This window comes from Bison bison, unplaced genomic scaffold (genome assembly GCF_000754665.1).
Source record: "Bison bison bison isolate TAMUID 2011002044 unplaced genomic scaffold, Bison_UMD1.0 scf7180017864470, whole genome shotgun sequence".
Lineage (NCBI taxonomy): Eukaryota > Metazoa > Chordata > Mammalia > Artiodactyla > Bovidae > Bison > Bison bison.
The window spans coordinates 3,455,796-3,462,030 of NW_011495031.1; the positions used below are offsets into that span (position 1 = coordinate 3,455,796).

Genomic DNA, 6,235 nt, shown 5'->3' on the forward strand with positions numbered 1-6,235 from the left:
AAATTAAAAGACGCTTACTCCTTGGAGGAAAGTTATGACCAACCTAGATAGCATATTCAAAAGCAGAGACATTCCTTTGCCAACAAAGGTCTGTCTAGTCAAGGCTATAGTTTTTCCTGTGGTCATGTATGGATGTGAGAGTTGGACTGTGAAGAAAGCTGGGCGCCGAAGAACTGATGCTTTTGGACTGTGGTGTTGGAGAAGACTCTTGAGGGTCCTTTGGACTACAAGGAGATCCAACTAGTCCATTCTGAAGGAGATCAGCCCTGGGATTTCTTTGGAGGGAATAATGCTGAAGCTGAAACTCCAGTACTTTGGCCACCTCATATGAAGAGTTGACTCATTGGAAAAGACTCTGATGCTGGGAGGGATTGGGGGCTGGAGGAGAAGGGGACGACAAAGGATGAGATGGCTGGATGGCATCACTGACTCGATGGACGTGAGTCTGAGTGAACTCTGGGAGTTGGTGATGGACAGGGAGGCCTGGCGTGCTGTGATTCATGGGGTCGGGAAGAGGTGGACACGACTGAGCGACTGAACTGAACTGAACTAACTGAACCATGTACAAAAGATCAGAGGTATAGGATTATATAAATTCAGATAAATTTTGGGAACATTTTGTAGTATAAAGAAGCTTAAAGATTTATCTAATTTAAATTATTGCCACGGAGTACCAAAAAGAAACAAACAAAAAAATCGGAGTTGATTCTATGCTAAGTTTTAATGAACAAAGAGGAGTTGTTGGACAAATGAAATCAGAAATACTTTAGGATAACCATATCAGTTCAGTTCAGTTCAGTTCAGTTGCTCAGTCATGTCCGACTCTTTGCAATCCCATGAATTGCATCATACCAGGCCTCCCTGTCCATCACCAACTCCCGGAGTTCACCCAGACTCACGTCCATCGAGTCGGTGATGCCATCCAGCCATCTCATCCTCTGTCGTCCCCTTCTCCTCCTGCCCCCAATCCCTCCCAGCATCAGAGTCTTTTCCAGTGAGTCAACTCTTCGCATGAGGTGGCCAAAGTACTGGAGTTTCAGCTTTAGCATCATTCCTTCCAAAGAACACCCAGAATAGGCATTCATAAAAAGAAGGGAGCTATGGCAGACAGGAGCTTAGCTACTCATGACTTGAATAAATGTCATATTGACAAAAGAAGTTCCCATTGTGCGTGTACTATGTAAGCACATATGCACAGAGAATGAGATGCACATGTAGATTTTGTGTGCAAGTATATGTTCATAAAACTCTGGACACTAGTCATGATATCCAATGGAGTTTATTACTAGAAATTTATTACAATAATGATAACCAACAGAGGTTCATGAACGTGCCAGACAATCTTCTAGGTGTCTGTGACACATAGCTCCTTTGACTGGGAATTTATTTCATAATTTTTGATGTGTAATGGCAGATACATAATATTTTCTTCTAATATTAATTAATAAAATAAAAATTAATTATATTTGTGTTTATTTTTCTTTTTCTGCTTCAACAATAAATCCGTTTAACTATTTCCATTAGTGTAAATAGTATAAATAGGTGTAAATGGTGTACACATCAGTGAGAATAAAATTACAAATAAAAGCAAAATGGATAACTTTGTCAGCCTCAAGAAAGACCAAGATAATGAGCCAAGAGATTCTAATTAAAAACCATCAGTTAAATTCATTTGTTCATTCAACAAGTATTTATTGATACACACGGATACACTGCTAACCTTAAATAATTAAATAAATAAATCATTAAAACAGAACTATCAGTAGAGATATAGTATACTAGTCACAGTGGGGTATTAGCTTGATGAGAGATCTATTTTATATATCATTTACTTATAAGTATATAATGCATGTATTTGGACTTCAATGTTGGTAATATTTTTACTGTTTCTCAGAAAAACTTCATAAGATAGGATATATTTAGCCAGGAGAGATGGAGGAGCTGTAGAAAAATTTTCAGTGAAAAGAATAGTGAACATATGAATAAGAAAGCATAGGAACATTAAAGGAATGACATAATTTACCCTGCAGGGTAAATTGTGGAATCAATCCTCTGAGAAGAGATGAACTTGTCTATTGGGTGGTCTGTGTTTATTCTTTCTGTAGTGGGTAATGAAGAGCTACTGAAGATTTTTGTGTAAGGGAGCGACAATGTATAGGCCATTGTTTCAATTTTTCAAGAGTTTTGACCTGGAAGAAACAAAGAGGAATCTAATAACAGTATTAATAATAAAAATTAATCTTTTACAATAGTGTATAAACAGTCATTAAAAGGGGGAATGGAAAAGAAGTGTATACTGAGCAAATGAGAGAAATGCTACAGAAATAGGAAGAAGCTGTTTTGCCAAGTAATTGGCAAGGAATATGAAGCGTAAGTATTACTCGCTCAGGCATGTCCGACTTTGAGAGCTCATGGACTGTAGCCTGCCAGGCTCCTCTGCCCATTGGATTTCCCAGGGAAGAATACTGGAGTGGGTAGCCATTCCCTTCTCTGGGGGATCTTCCCAACTCAGGGATTGAACCTGGGTCTCCTGCATTGCAAGCAGATTCTTTACTGTCTGAGTCACCATGGAAGCCCCCAAGGGATAGGAAGGAATCAACAATTAGAACATTTGTAAGACCGGCTGTCTGATTTCAAAGCTGTGTCATTAATAGAGATAAGGGTGCCAGGAAGAAGAGTTACTGTGGAAATAGATTGGAATTGGGTATGACTGTATCGAGATACTTCTTCAAATAAGATGTCCTCTATGGAGTTTAAATTTTAGTTAGAAAGGGCAAATATAATTATAAGGATGTGAAGGTCACTAAGATATATTTGACAATAGTGAATTGGGAAAATATCACAGAAAAAGATACAGAAAAATAGACTTCAGAACTGAACCTATAGAGAAGAAAGAGTCAAGAAAGTCAAGAATCCACCCAGTTTCAAAAATGAGGGGCTCGTTAGCAGGGTCAAGTATGGCTGAGGATTCCAGGTAGTGGTGTGGTGTGGAGGGTGGTAGGTTGGAATGTACCAGCCATTCTTGAGAGGCTGTGTAGGGGAAGACAGTGAGGTCTACAGAGAGTTGAATGAGGGATGGGGCAAGTGACCAAGTGTTGACAGTGGATGAAGACTATTCTTTCAAGAAATGTGTAATAGAGAGAAGAGGAAGCTGAAATGACACTGTAGGAGATGACAGGATCAAGAAAGGATTTGTTCGTCTGCTCGTTTTAAAAGAGGAATGCATGGAAGAAAGAAGAGACTGAAGATGCTGCAGAGAGATGGAACAGGAAAGTAAAGGAAGTCAGAGTAAATAGGATGAGAGGCATGGTAAAATCAATTGGTATTGATTGGAGGGAGATTTTTTTCCTCAGGCAGAAGACAGAGATGAGTAAAGACTGGATGATTTAGAAGTGTGGGAAGGACAGAGAGTTGAATGGGCTCACAGCAGATGCCCCTGCATTACTTGAGCTTAACAAACGACCATGAATGGACTTGAACCTTCAATCTTCTGATCCAGAATCAGACGCCTTATCCATTAGGCCACACGGCCAATCAGTAACTTAAAGAATGCTACTTAACAAAATCAGGAGACGCTCCACAAATAGGAATAATTTTACCTACTTCAATGCTGAAGTAAACTTAAATTTCCACAGGGACGACATGGAAATTGCCCTCTTGGAAGCGACAACTTGCTTTGCTTTTGTCATGGTAAAACTTACATCAAGCCTATGTAGAACTGTAGCTGAGGTTCCAAGCAACGATCTAAAATTGTGATGGATGTAGAGAAACACCAAATATTACCAAGAAGGAGTCCTCATGTGGTGGATGCATCTGACAGCTTGCAAGTTTGATTTAAAATTACAATTTGAACAGATATAAACTCTTATTTCTTGACATTCATTAACCACAAGTCATAAAAGTGCCATTAATTCTGTAGTAGTCACCAAAATGCTTTGTAATGATCTCACATTAATGCACCCAGCTCCTGTAAAACCCCCATGGCAGCAAAGGTTTACTCTGTAATACTAGTTGAATTTTCAGAAGCTTAAAATCCTTGCCAATGCACCTGCTTTCCAGAAGATCATTAGGTAGAAATCCCAAGGCAGCACAATCAACCTGGCTTCCGTTACCTCACCGTCTGCTAGAGAAGAAAATTAATGTTATTCCATGAATCACCCTCCCAAGATTGGCTAGTGTATAGTTACTGAGCCAGCTGTCTGAGGGGTGCTTAGGTCTGTTCTAAGCTGACCTGGTTCATCGTCTGTGTGGATCCCAAGTCCCAACATAGCATACTCACATACCAACTGCAGCCTGCACCAGCTGTTCCACTATTGTACAGGTACTAAACAGGATTACAGCACATGGAGACACTAGTTTGGCAGTGAACACTGTCTAACCACAGCTTTATGGCAACTCTCACAGAAGCCATCCTACTTTTTAAAAAAGCATATAACCAAAACACCAAATATAAACACCAGCGTTCAGGACAAAACAACAAGAAAAGAAAGGCACTTACGACAGAGTTATTGCTCAAGCCCATTTAACAAAGGGTTTCTTTTTATTCTCATTTCCTATGGAAAAGAGTACAAATTAGCATAGAAAATCCTGTTTTATCTCTGAATGGAGTTACAAAGCAGCCTTAATCGGAAATCTGCTTTTCTTCTGGCTACAAGAAATCAAGCAGGGCATCCCATCAAATTGCAAGGGGAGATTTGTCACATTTGACTGGTTCCCAGGCTGTGAGTTGTCAGCCAGATGCTGATCTGAGCCAGCAGTCACCCTGCCACTGACACCTACACCGACAATGGTCACCCGTCTATTCTCCAGCCAAGCCCTTTTCCTTTGGCTGCTGCTGTATCCACTCAGGGAAGCAGCAATAGATCAATGCTTTCTTCATATATCAGAGCTGTCTTCCAAGGAGGACTGCAGTGAAATTGCTTTGTTTTACATAACAGCCAACTCTGAAATTTCATGGTAGAAAAGTAGCCACAGGCAAAATGTAGAGAATCTTTATAGAATCCTCGGTTTAACCATTTTAAATAGGACGAAGTCATGACTATATATAGAGATGCAGCTTACTTTTGGATTTGCATGAAACATGATCACAGAATTTTTAAAAAGTCAGGGATGTTTTACTAGGAATAAAATTCCTTAAGGCCAGTTTTCAAGTCAGTCATCCATATGTAGCAACTACGGTTACTTCCTTGTTTTGATGCAAGCTATAATGCCTTTGTTAGTGTTTTAAAGTGTATATCACAGTATCTTTCTCCCACCTACACTTTCCTGATAATATATAAGCAGAAATGATACCAATGATTCAATTAGGATGACATTCCACTTTCATTACTGTTCCATAGAATGAAAGTGATGTTTCCAAGTTTTCCAATTTAGATTTTAAAGCATGTTTCTATTTTTAAAAAGTTAATACATGCAAATATCAATGTAGTTTTTTTGTTTGTCAATGTCAGTTATAAATTCAAATAAATGATAATCTGCTACAGCATGATGCTCCGAGAAGCAGGGGAAAATAACCCTATTAGAACTGTATAAATTCTACTTTATCATTCAATGCTTCAGTCAGTTCAGTCACTCAGTTGTCAGACTCTTTGTGACCCCATGAACCGCAGCACGCCAGGCCTCCCTGTCCATCACCAACTCCCAGAATCCACCCAAACTCATTTCCATTGAGGCGGTGATACCATCCAACCATCTCCTCCTCTGTCATCCCCTTCTCCTCCTGCCTGCCATCTTTCCCAGCATCAGAGTCTTTTCAAATGAGTCAGCTTTTCGCATTAGGTGGCCAAAGTATTGGAGTTTCAGCTTCAACATCAGTCCTTCCAATGAACACCCAGGACTGATTTCCTTTAGGATGGACTGGTTGGATCTCCTTGCAGTCCAAGGGACTCTCAAGAGTCTTCTCCAACTCCACAGTTCAAAAGCATCAATTCTTTGGTGCTCAGCTTTCTTCACGGTCCAACTCTCACATCCATACATGACCACAGGAAAAACCATAGCCTTGGTTAGACGGACCTTTGTTGACAAAGTAATGCCTCTGCTTTTTAATATGCTGTCTAGGTTGGTCATAACTTTCCTTCCAAGGAGTAAGTGCTTTTTAATTTCATGGCTGCAATCACCATCTGCAGTGATTTGGAGCCCAAAAAATAAAGTCAGCCACTGTTTCCCCATCTATTTGCCATGAAATGATGGGACCAGATGCCATGATCTTTGTTTACTGAATGTTGAGCTTTAAGCC

At 39.9% G+C, this 6,235-nt stretch overlaps 1 protein-coding gene and 1 non-coding gene across 2 annotated transcripts in view; both read right to left on the reverse strand.

The window, feature by feature from the left end:
- PDZRN4 (PDZ domain containing ring finger 4) overlaps positions 1-6,235 on the reverse strand; it is a 431,600-nt gene that overhangs the window by 174,119 nt on the left and 251,246 nt on the right. The gene's annotated exons all lie outside the window — the stretch shown is intronic.
- Positions 3,460-3,532, reverse strand: TRNAQ-CUG. The gene has a single exon. It is a non-coding gene; the product is annotated as a tRNA-Gln (tRNA).